This window comes from Gadus chalcogrammus, chromosome 12 (assembly GCF_026213295.1).
Source record: "Gadus chalcogrammus isolate NIFS_2021 chromosome 12, NIFS_Gcha_1.0, whole genome shotgun sequence".
NCBI lineage: Eukaryota > Metazoa > Chordata > Actinopteri > Gadiformes > Gadidae > Gadus > Gadus chalcogrammus.
In genome coordinates, this window is record NC_079423.1 from 8,826,329 (window position 1) to 8,836,328 (window position 10,000).

Here is a 10,000-nt window from a genome sequence, read left to right on the forward strand (position 1 = left end):
CCAACCGCTTTGGAGGATTTAAGCAACATACAAAAACTGACAACGTCTCTCAAAACTATTTTTGTGAAACATGAGGACAGTATAGTGATAATGCCAGCAGGGAGGACCAGAGAGCTGAAACGACAGTTGTACATTTCTTAAACTTTCACCAACACAAACACGCACGCTCACTTCAGATCATGGGAGGACGTCAAAAAATCACCACCCATTCTCTGACACTTTAACCGTTAACCTTGGTTCAAACATCTAACATCACACGCACACGCAGTGTATTTCAGATAATTAATGAATTCAAATGTCACAATGATCGTTTACATGGATAAGGAGTCCTACTGAATCAATTACTGCCGTTTATATCTAACTAATGATTGTTTTTGTAAAAGTGTAACGTCGAGCCTCAGCAGCTTTCTCACTCCTTATGTGCTACTGTATAAAACCTGGTTTTGCGCCTGCACTAATTGCTTACGGCCATACCGCCCTGAACACGCCCGATCTCGTCTGATCTCGGAAGCTAAGTAGGGTCGGGCCTGGTTAGTACTTGGATCGGAGACCGCCTGGGAATACCCGGTGCTGTAAGCTTTTTCTTTTTCAACTCGAGCTCATTGACTCCGTGGCCTACCGTGGCGTACCGTGACCTGATGTTTACTGCCAACCGCTTTGGAGGATTTCAGCAACATACAAAAACTGACAACGTCTCTCAAAACTATTTTTGTGAAACATGAGGACAGTATAGTGATACTGCCAGCAGGGAGCACCAGAGAGCTGAACCGACAGTTGTACATTTCTTAAACTTTCACCAACACAAACACGCACGCTCACTTCAGTGGGGTGTTCCACAAAGCCGGTTTTATCACATAACCGGGTAAGTTAACCCAGGGTTTGCTGTAACCCTAGGTTTTCCGTTCCAAAAGGATCACGGTATGTTAGTTGCTATAGCAACATATGCTCTGAATCAAACCTGGTCGGACCAGGTTTTGCGCAGGTTAAGTTTGAAACATAACCCGGTTTTGGGTATTTCAACCGGCGTTCACCGCAGATTTCATGTGTTCACAATGGCATGCCCTTTTGATGAGAGAACTGCTGATATATCAGAGCGCAAATTATACGTGCAATCCACCGGGAGCGATTGATAAGACCACGGCTCGACATCTTGGCATATTGGATGACTTTTTGCTGGAGTGGAGAGATATAGATTCTCGCGCAAATCTTTAATATATTTAAATAGCCTTACATAGCCAACACTACCAATCGAGGACTTGGCCTCAGTTCACTCCATTTTATTTATTTTTTTCAAATGGTAGTTTTATCTAGGCTATAATGCTGGAGATGCTGAGCACATCACAGTCGTTTCAGATGACCCATCCAAGATTTGTATCGGCCTCCTATCATACAAAGAGCAATATTGTCTTAGTACTATGCCGAGAGGCATTTACAACATAAAGTATAAAATAGTCCTAACGGACTTGCATCCACTGGAGAATGTTCGATCGTAGCCGGCGGCTTCATTACAAGCACTGATCCATCTTGATCTGTGAAGTTGATGAATTGTCACTTTTAGGTTTTCTACCCAGTTGTCAAAAAATAAACATTTGGAATAGTATGCGCTGTGGCAAGCACACGGTTTGCATGTGTTACTTCGAAGGCAAAAAAAATCTAAAATACAAGAAAACACAAAAACCTACATTCAACCAGTGTGGGGTATGGCCCATGACTCTCTGAGGTGGTAGGTATAGGTACCCCCTCCATGCCAGGGCGCCCTGAATTTATGTTTATTAACAGCTCCTCCACCGGGGTCAAGACAATTTGAGGGCCAGATCCAGTCTGCCGACTGTCGGCCTTTTCACGATTGGCTTAAAAAAATGGCTTATTTAAATTTATACCAATACGATGGTGGGAAAAGCTTACCAGTTTGTATGTTTTTTATACTTCATTTTTATACTTGATCCTCTGACCGCTTGGAAGCAATCGGAGTACATATTGTTTTAGAAGAAAGGGGTTATGTGGTAGGATCTTTAAGAATGCTTAACTGGGATATTTATATATTCATGGCTCAAATATTAAGGATCGTGCTTTTGACGTGTAACTAACGCATTTACGCGGTCAGCGATCCGCTGCCAGGCTTTGGTTCTCCGGGTTCCAGAGGTTTTAGCGTTCCCTTTTCTTGTGATAATGTCCTTCTCCTCGTCATAGCTCTCCAGGAGAACCTGGAGTTCCATTTCATTGAAATAAGCGGCCCGTTTCGCCTATCGATCAGGGTTTCCATGATCCATACATCACGTCTGGGTCAATCAACCTAGGGTTCAGCGTTAACTCCGTGTTTGTTAAACCTCCGTTCGTGGAACACCCCTCTGATCATGGGAGGACGTCAAAAAATCACCACCCATTCTCTGACACTTTAACCGTTAACCTTGGTTCAAACATTTAACATCACACGCACACGCAGTGTATTTCAGATAATTAATGAATTCAGATGTCACAATGATCGTTTACATGGATAAGGAGTCCTACTGAATCAATTACTGCCGTTTATATCTAACTAATGATTGTTTTTGTAAAAGTGTAACGTCGAGCCTCAGCAGCTTTCTCACTCCTTATGTGCTACTGTATAAAACCTGGTTTTGCGCCTGCACTATTTGCTTACGGCCATACCACCCTGAACACGCCCGATCTCGTATGATCTCGGAAGCTAAGCAGGGTTGGGCCTGGTTAGTTCTTGGATGGGAGACCGCCTGGGAATACCAGGTGCTGTAAGCTTTTTCTTTTTCAACTCAAGCTCATTGCCTCCGTGGCCTACCGTGGCGTACCGTGACCTGATGTTTACTGCCAACCGCTTTGGAGGATTTAAGCAACATACAAAAACTGACAACGTCTCTCAAAACTATTTTTGTGAAACATGAGGACAGTATAGTGATACTGCCAGCAGGGAGCACCAGAGAGCTGAACCGACAGTTGTACATTTCTTAAACTTTCACCAACACAAACACGCACGCTCACTTCAGATCATGGGAGGACGTCAAAAAATCACCACCCATTCTCTGACACTTTAACCGTTAACCTTGGTTCAAACATTTAACATCACACGCACAAGCAGTGTATTTCAGATAATTAATGAATTCAGATGTCACAATGATCGTTTACATGGATAAGGAGTCTTACTGAATCAATTACTGCCGTTTATATCTAACTAATGATTGTTTTTGTAAGAGTGTAACGTCGAGCCTCAGCAGCTTTCTCACTCCTTATGTGCTACTGTATAAAACCTGGTTTTGCGCCTGCACTAGTTGCTTACGGCCATACCACCCTGAACACGCCCGATCTCGTCTGATCTCGGAAGCTAAGCAGGGTCGGGCCTGGTTAGTACTTGGATGGGAGACCGCCTGGGAATACCAGGTGCTGTAACCTTTTTCTTTTTCAACTCGAGCTCATTGACTCCGTGGCGTACCGTGACCTGATGTTTACTGCCAACCGCTTTGGAGGATTTAAGCAACATACAAAAACTGACAACGTCTCTCAAAACTATTTTTGTGAAACATGAGGACAGTATAGTGATACTGCCAGCAGGGAGCACCAGAGAGCTGAACCGACAGTTGTACATTTCTTAAACTTTCACCAACACAAACACGCACGCTCACTTCAGATCATGGGAGGACGTCAAAAAATCACCACCCATTCTCTGACACTTTAACCGTTAACCTTGGTTCAAACATTTAACATCACACGCACACGCAGTGTATTTCAGATAATTAATGAATTCAGATGTCACAATGATCGTTTACATGGATAAGGAGTCCTACTGAATCAATTACTGCCGTTTATATATAACTAATGATTGTTTTTGTAGGAGTGTAACGTCGAGCCTCAGCAGCTTTCTCACTCCTTATGTGCTACTGTATAAAACCTGGTTTTGCGCCTGCACTAATTGCTTACGGCCATACCACCCTGAACACGCCCGATCTCGTCTGATCTCGGAAGCTAAGCAGGGTCGGGCCTGGTTAGTACTTGGATGGGAGACTGCCTGGGAATACCAGGTGCTGTAAGCTTTTTCTTTTTCAACTCGAGCTCATTGACTCCGTGGCGTACCGTGACCTGATGTTTACTGCCTACGGCTTTGGAGGATTTAAGCAACATACAAAAACTGACAACGTCTCTCAAAACTATTTTTGTGAAACATGAGGACAGTATAGTGATACTGCCAGCAGGGAGCACCAGAGAGCTGAACCGACAGTTGTACATTTCTTAAACTTTCACCAACACAAACACGCACGCTCACTTCAGATCATGGGAGGACGTCAAAAAATCACCACCCATTCTCTGACACTTTAACCGTTAACCTTGGTTCAAACATTTAACATCACACGCACACGCAGTGTATTTCGGATAATTAATGAATTCAGATGTCACAATGATCGTTTACATGGACAAGGAGTCCTACTGAATCAATTACTGCCGTTTATATCTAACTAATGATTGTTTTTGTAAAAGTGTAACGTCGAGCCTCAGCAGCTTTCTCACTCCTTATGTGCTACTGTATAAAACCTGGTTTTGCGCCTGCACTAATTGCTTACGGCCAAACCACCCTGAACACGCCCATTGAGGAAGTGATACGCCCATTGAGGAAGTGTTTGGTGTGCTTGAGTGGTGAGAGGAGGACGGTGTTGGAGCGAGGATTCTTTTGGTGGTAAATCAAGTATTTATAGATATTTTTTTGGTTAGTTTTTCGTCTCGTCGTTTATTCCCCCGACAGCTTGCTGTTTGGGGGAGTATTAGTATACTTTAGTTCGGTTTTTTTCGATGTCTCACGCGGATTCGGAAACTCGAATGGAGGACGGCATGGAACGGAACACGGCTCCTGCTGCGGTGACGGATGGTGGTTGTGTGGCGAAGAGGACATCGGAGGACGTACTAGGCGGGAGACCGGTGACTGCGGAGAGAGCAACAAGAGAGAAGGAGGACAAGGTTGCGGATGGTGGCCCGAGCTACAGCAGGGAGTTGTCTGTGGCTGTGGAGCTTGTGGGAGAGGAGAAAATCCCGATGATTGAGATGCTAAGGGCGATGCAGAGTGTATGTGGATTGGTCTTGGGATGTCGCTACCTCTCATTGAACCAATATGAAGTAACGATGAATCACCCCAACGGGAAGAGGCGATTGTTGGATGGTCTTAGGATAAGGGGGACCAGCGTCGTCGCAAAAGACTTGACTGCAGATGAGATGGTGGTGTCCTTTATGAGTCTACCAGTGTACATTACGGATGAGGAGATTCTGAAGAAGCTTGCGGACTGGGGTGTGGAGGCAGTTTCTCCGATTGCAAGGAGGAAGTGGCCTGGGATGACCATATGTGAGGGTACACGGTTTGTTAAGGTGAAGTTTAACAAGGAAGTACGGTCCTTGCCTTGGTCCACACGTTTTGACACTGAAAAGGGTGCTGAATTTTTCCGTGTCATCCATGACAGACAATTAAAGGTGTGTAGATTGTGCATCCAGCCTGGACATATAGTGAGGGACTGTCCTGACTTCCTCTGTCGGAAGTGCGGGAAGCAGGGGCACTATGCAAGGGAGTGTGTGGCTGTGATTAAATGCAGAGAGTGTGGTAATAGAAAGGAAAATTGTGTGTGTAAGGAGGAGCAGGTGGGAGGGGGTGCCCTCTCAGTTGACCCAGACTCAAGGGCTGTATCGTTGGAGAGTGAGGGAAGTGGAGGGGAAGAGAGTGTGGAAGAGGAGATGGAGCACGGGGAGCTGTCTGACGGGGAGACAGTCTTGGACAGTCAGCTACAGGTTGAGCTGAAGGACCCGGGTGTGGGGGGCACGGGGTTGCCCGGGGGGCAAAGCTCTCAAGTAGAGCTTTCCTCTCTACCGGCATCTGGGCACCCTACACCAGCGGAGGGCATAGCCAAGGTGCCGCGGGGGTCTGGACAGTTGCGGAACGAGGCGGGACATGGCACGGGGGCTAGCCTGGAAGTTGATTTGGTTGTGTCAATGGCCCCGGCATCAGGGGGAGATGGGGGCACAGGGATGGGGGGGGGCAGGAGCTCTCAAGCGGGGCTCCTCTCTTTACAGGCGCCCGGGTGGCCTACAGTAGAGGAAGATGCAGCCTGGGGGTCTTGTGCTGTGACTATTGAGGATACAGCCGACGCGTCTCATTGGCGTGGTATGGCGCCTATAATTCCCCCCCCCACACTGGCTGATGGAAGGGATAGGGAGAATAAGTCTGGGAATGAGGCGTTGGGTGTTTGTAGGGAGAGGGCGCCCAGGGTCAGACGCAGGAGAGGGGTTGATTCCGATGAGGAACAGAGGAACTTGAAAAAGAAAGGGGTACGTAAAAAAAAAAAAAGATTTTAACAGTAATACCCACTCTGTGTCTTTTGATTTCAATGGTCACACTCACATCAATTAACATCAACGGTCTTAACAATATGGCGAAGTTTGATGAGGTGTTAATCAATTTTAAATCCGATATTTTAGTGCTGCAGGAAACAAACTGGACACAGGCTAAAATGCCAGAAATCAAGGAGAAATGGAGGGGACTGTTATTCGTCAACTGTGGGACGGCAAGATCGTGTGGTGTGGCAATACTTGTAAAGGAGGATGTGGTTGGGAATGTGAAGGAGGTTCTGAATGATGGGAAGGGGAGGGTGATTGGAATCGATTTTGATGTTAATAATGTAACGTATAGACTAATTAATGTATACGCACCTAACAGAGAAGTGGAAAAAAGGCTATTTTTTATCTCTCTTGGTTTGCTCTGCACTAGGAATTGTGTTCTCGTGGGAGATTTTAATGTGTTTTGTAGCAAGCTGGATGTTTATAGGAGAGATAGTTTTAGACAGGATTCGGCCCGGAAGGCTTTGTTCAAAATGATTGAGGATGGGGGTTTGGTCGATGTGTGGAGGGTTAGAAATGCTGCCAAGAGGGAATTTTCTAGGAGGCAGATAGTGAACGGAGTGCTAAAGCAAAGTAGGATCGATTTATGTTTAGCACGACAGGACATCGCTGATACTTTGAGCAGTGTACAGTATAAATTCACTGGTTATAGTGATCATGCAGCAATAATCTTTCAGATGGGTGACAGAAGTAGAGGGACAGGGGGGGGAGTTTGGTGTTTGAATACAAGTGTGTTGGAAGAGAGCGAGTATATTGAGATGGTGAGAGGGTGTGTTAAGGAGCAAATGAATTGTGTGGGGTATGATGCAGACGTGTGTGAGTGGTGGGAATGTGTGAAGATAAAGGTGAAAATGTTGAGCATCAATTATTGTAAAAAGCGGAGTCAAGTAAAGAGGAGGACGGAATGTGTATTGAGAGAGCGATTGGCTGAGGAATTGAGGAGGTTAGATGACGATGTGAATAGGGACTTAGCTGACTACATAGGCATTAAAGGGGAATTAGAATCTTATGAAAGGGAGAGGTGTAAAGGGGCAATAGTTAGGAGTCGGGCGCAGTATGCGGTAGATGGGGAGAAATGTACGTCTTTCTTTTTGGGGCTGGAAAAACGGAAACAGGGTAGAACAAACATAGCTCAAATAGAGGATGAGAGAGGGGAAGTGGTACATGATTTTGTGGGGGTGTTGGAGAGAGTGCAGGGGTTTTACAGTGATTTATTTAGCAAAGGCTATGTAGATAAGGATAGTGTGGACAAGGTATTAGGAACGGTTGAGCATGTGTTATCGGATAGTGATAGGGAAGTATGTGAGTGTGAGTTAGGAGAATCGGAGGTGATGGCGGCCGTCAGCAGCCTGTCCAATAACAAAAGTCCTGGCTCTGATGGATTGCCGGCAGAGTTTTACAAGTGCTTGAGTGAGTTGTTATGTCCGATTTTATTAAAGGTATATAGGGAAATGGAAAGGTTAGGGATGGTTAGCAAGTCGATGTCGACGGGGTTAATAGCGGTACTCTACAAGAATAAGGGTAGTAAATTGCAGTTAGGGAACTACAGAGGGTTAAGTCTGTTGAACACTGACTATAAGGTACTGGCCAAAACTTTAGCTAATCGGATTAAGTCGGTAGTAGGGACCATAGTTTCATCAACCCAAACTTACAGTATTCCAGGGAGAGATATAGCGGACACGATAGGGTCAGTTAGGGATGTAGTGAGGCATATGAAAGAAGAGGGAGGTGTAGTATTGAGTGTAGATTTTAACAAAGCTTTTGATAGGGTAGAACATGAGTTTATGTTTAGGGCGCTAGAGAGATTTGGTTTTGGGGATAGGTTAGTGAAGTGGATTCGATTATTGTATAGTAATGCAAAGAGTAGGGTCAAGTGTAACGGGGTATTGACGGATAGTTTTAGATTAGAGAGGTCAGTTAGGCAGGGTTGTCCGTTATCTGCATTATTGTACAGTATAACGGCTGAACCATTAGCCACCATGCTAAAAAAGGATCAGCACATACAAGGCATCAACATCCCGGGAGGAGGTAGGAGTTTAATCCATCAATACGCAGATGACACAAGCATTACAGTTAGGAATTTGGCCAGTGTGAAAAGGGTAATTGAGTTATTGGGAATATATGGGAGTGCATCGGGGGCAAAGATTAACCTGGAAAAGTCAGAGATCCTTTGTGTAGGGGCAGTGGATATGAGCGAGTGTGACATTCCGCTGACTGTTTCTAAGGGGATGATAAAGGTATTAGGTGTGAATGTGGGTGTGGATGAAAATGAGGCAAGGGATGTCACGTGGACAGGGGTTCTGAATAAAGTGAAGCAGAATTTGAATTTATGGAAGATGAGGAAGTTGAGACTGAGGGGTAAGGTGATTGTGGTGAATTGCTTGATGATGTCACGGGTGAATCATGTGCTGAGCACCCTGGATCTACCATTGTGGGTAGTAAAGGAGTTGAATGGGGCTGTTAACAATTTTTTGTGGGATGGGAAACCGGCCAAAATTGCGCATAAGGTCTTGACGAATGGGTATGAGGATGGAGGACTGAAATTGATAGATGTGGAGGTGAAGAAAAGGGCGTTACGAGTGAAAACAATTAAGAAATATTTATTTGGAAAGGAGGAGTATTGTTGGATGGGTTTTTTTGAGGACTATTTGCACAGGTATGGTGGTTGTGGTGTGAATGGTCTTTTTATGATGTTTAATAAGCCGAGGTGTCAAGGGATGTCGTATTTCTATCGAGAGGTTTTTGAGGCATGGGGGAAATATTTGGAGTACGTGAAGTATGAGTGTGTGGACAGAGCCGAGGTTCTGAATCAGCCAATCTTTCATAACCCAAAAATACTTCACAATAACAGAATACTGGTCAGTAAACATTTTGAGAAAGCCGGTATTAAACAGGTCAAGCATTTAATGTTGGAGGGGGGTAACGTTTTTAAGGCGGAACAGGTGATCATAAGGGATGTAAGGAGGTTTAATAGAGATGTGAGGGGGGCTGTGGTTGTTGGGATGTATAGGAGAGTAAAGGGAAGTATTGGTACAGGGTGGATGACACTACTGTTAGGACAGGGAGGGATAGGCGAGGAGAACACGATGGTCGAGTTGGGGGTGGAGAGGGGAGGTAAGAGAGTTAAGTTTGAGGATGTTAGTACAAAAAGTGTGTATATGGATTTGATGGGCGGTGGGATGAAGAGGCCAGCGTCAGAGAAGGTGTGGGGAAAGGCTTTTGAGGGGTTTGACGTGAAGAAAATGTGGGGCAACTTGAATGTGAAGTATAACTCTATTGAATGTGAGCACAATGATTTTAAGATCAGGCACAATAGGGTTTTCACGAATGTTGTTTTGCACCAAATTGATAGTACTGTGGGTAGAGTGTGCAATGTTTGTAAAGAGGTGGATGAGACCTTTGATCATTATTTCATTGAATGTTCAATGTTGTTTGTTTTTTTTGAGAAGGTTAAGGATTTGCTGAGTGTACACTGTGGGATCAAGGTTGGGAAGGATGTTGAATGGAAGAAACTGTTGTTGTTTGGTGTGGTTGGAAAGGTGAAAGATGTGAATGTAAATTTGGTGAATTTCATGTTGAGCACAGTCCGTCATGCAATTGTATGCAGGAGGAACGTTGCGCA

General features: G+C 45.0%; 4 non-coding genes across 4 annotated transcripts; all 4 read left to right on the top strand.

Moving 5' to 3' along the window:
- The first annotated feature begins 460 nt into the window (after positions 1 to 460).
- LOC130394983 (5S ribosomal RNA) lies at positions 461 to 579 on the top strand. The gene has a single exon (XR_008898089.1). It is a non-coding gene; the product is annotated as a 5S ribosomal RNA (ribosomal RNA).
- A 2,056-nt stretch (positions 580 to 2,635) lies between these two features.
- On the top strand, positions 2,636 to 2,754 carry LOC130400848 (5S ribosomal RNA). Its single transcript, XR_008903319.1, has one exon. It is a non-coding gene; the product is annotated as a 5S ribosomal RNA (ribosomal RNA).
- A 529-nt stretch (positions 2,755 to 3,283) lies between these two features.
- LOC130400452 (5S ribosomal RNA) lies at positions 3,284 to 3,402 on the top strand. Its single transcript, XR_008902936.1, has one exon. It is a non-coding gene; the product is annotated as a 5S ribosomal RNA (ribosomal RNA).
- Positions 3,403 to 3,921: 519 nt separating this feature from the next.
- LOC130400154 (5S ribosomal RNA) lies at positions 3,922 to 4,040 on the top strand. The gene has a single exon (XR_008902631.1). It is a non-coding gene; the product is annotated as a 5S ribosomal RNA (ribosomal RNA).
- Positions 4,041 to 10,000: the final 5,960 nt, after the last annotated feature.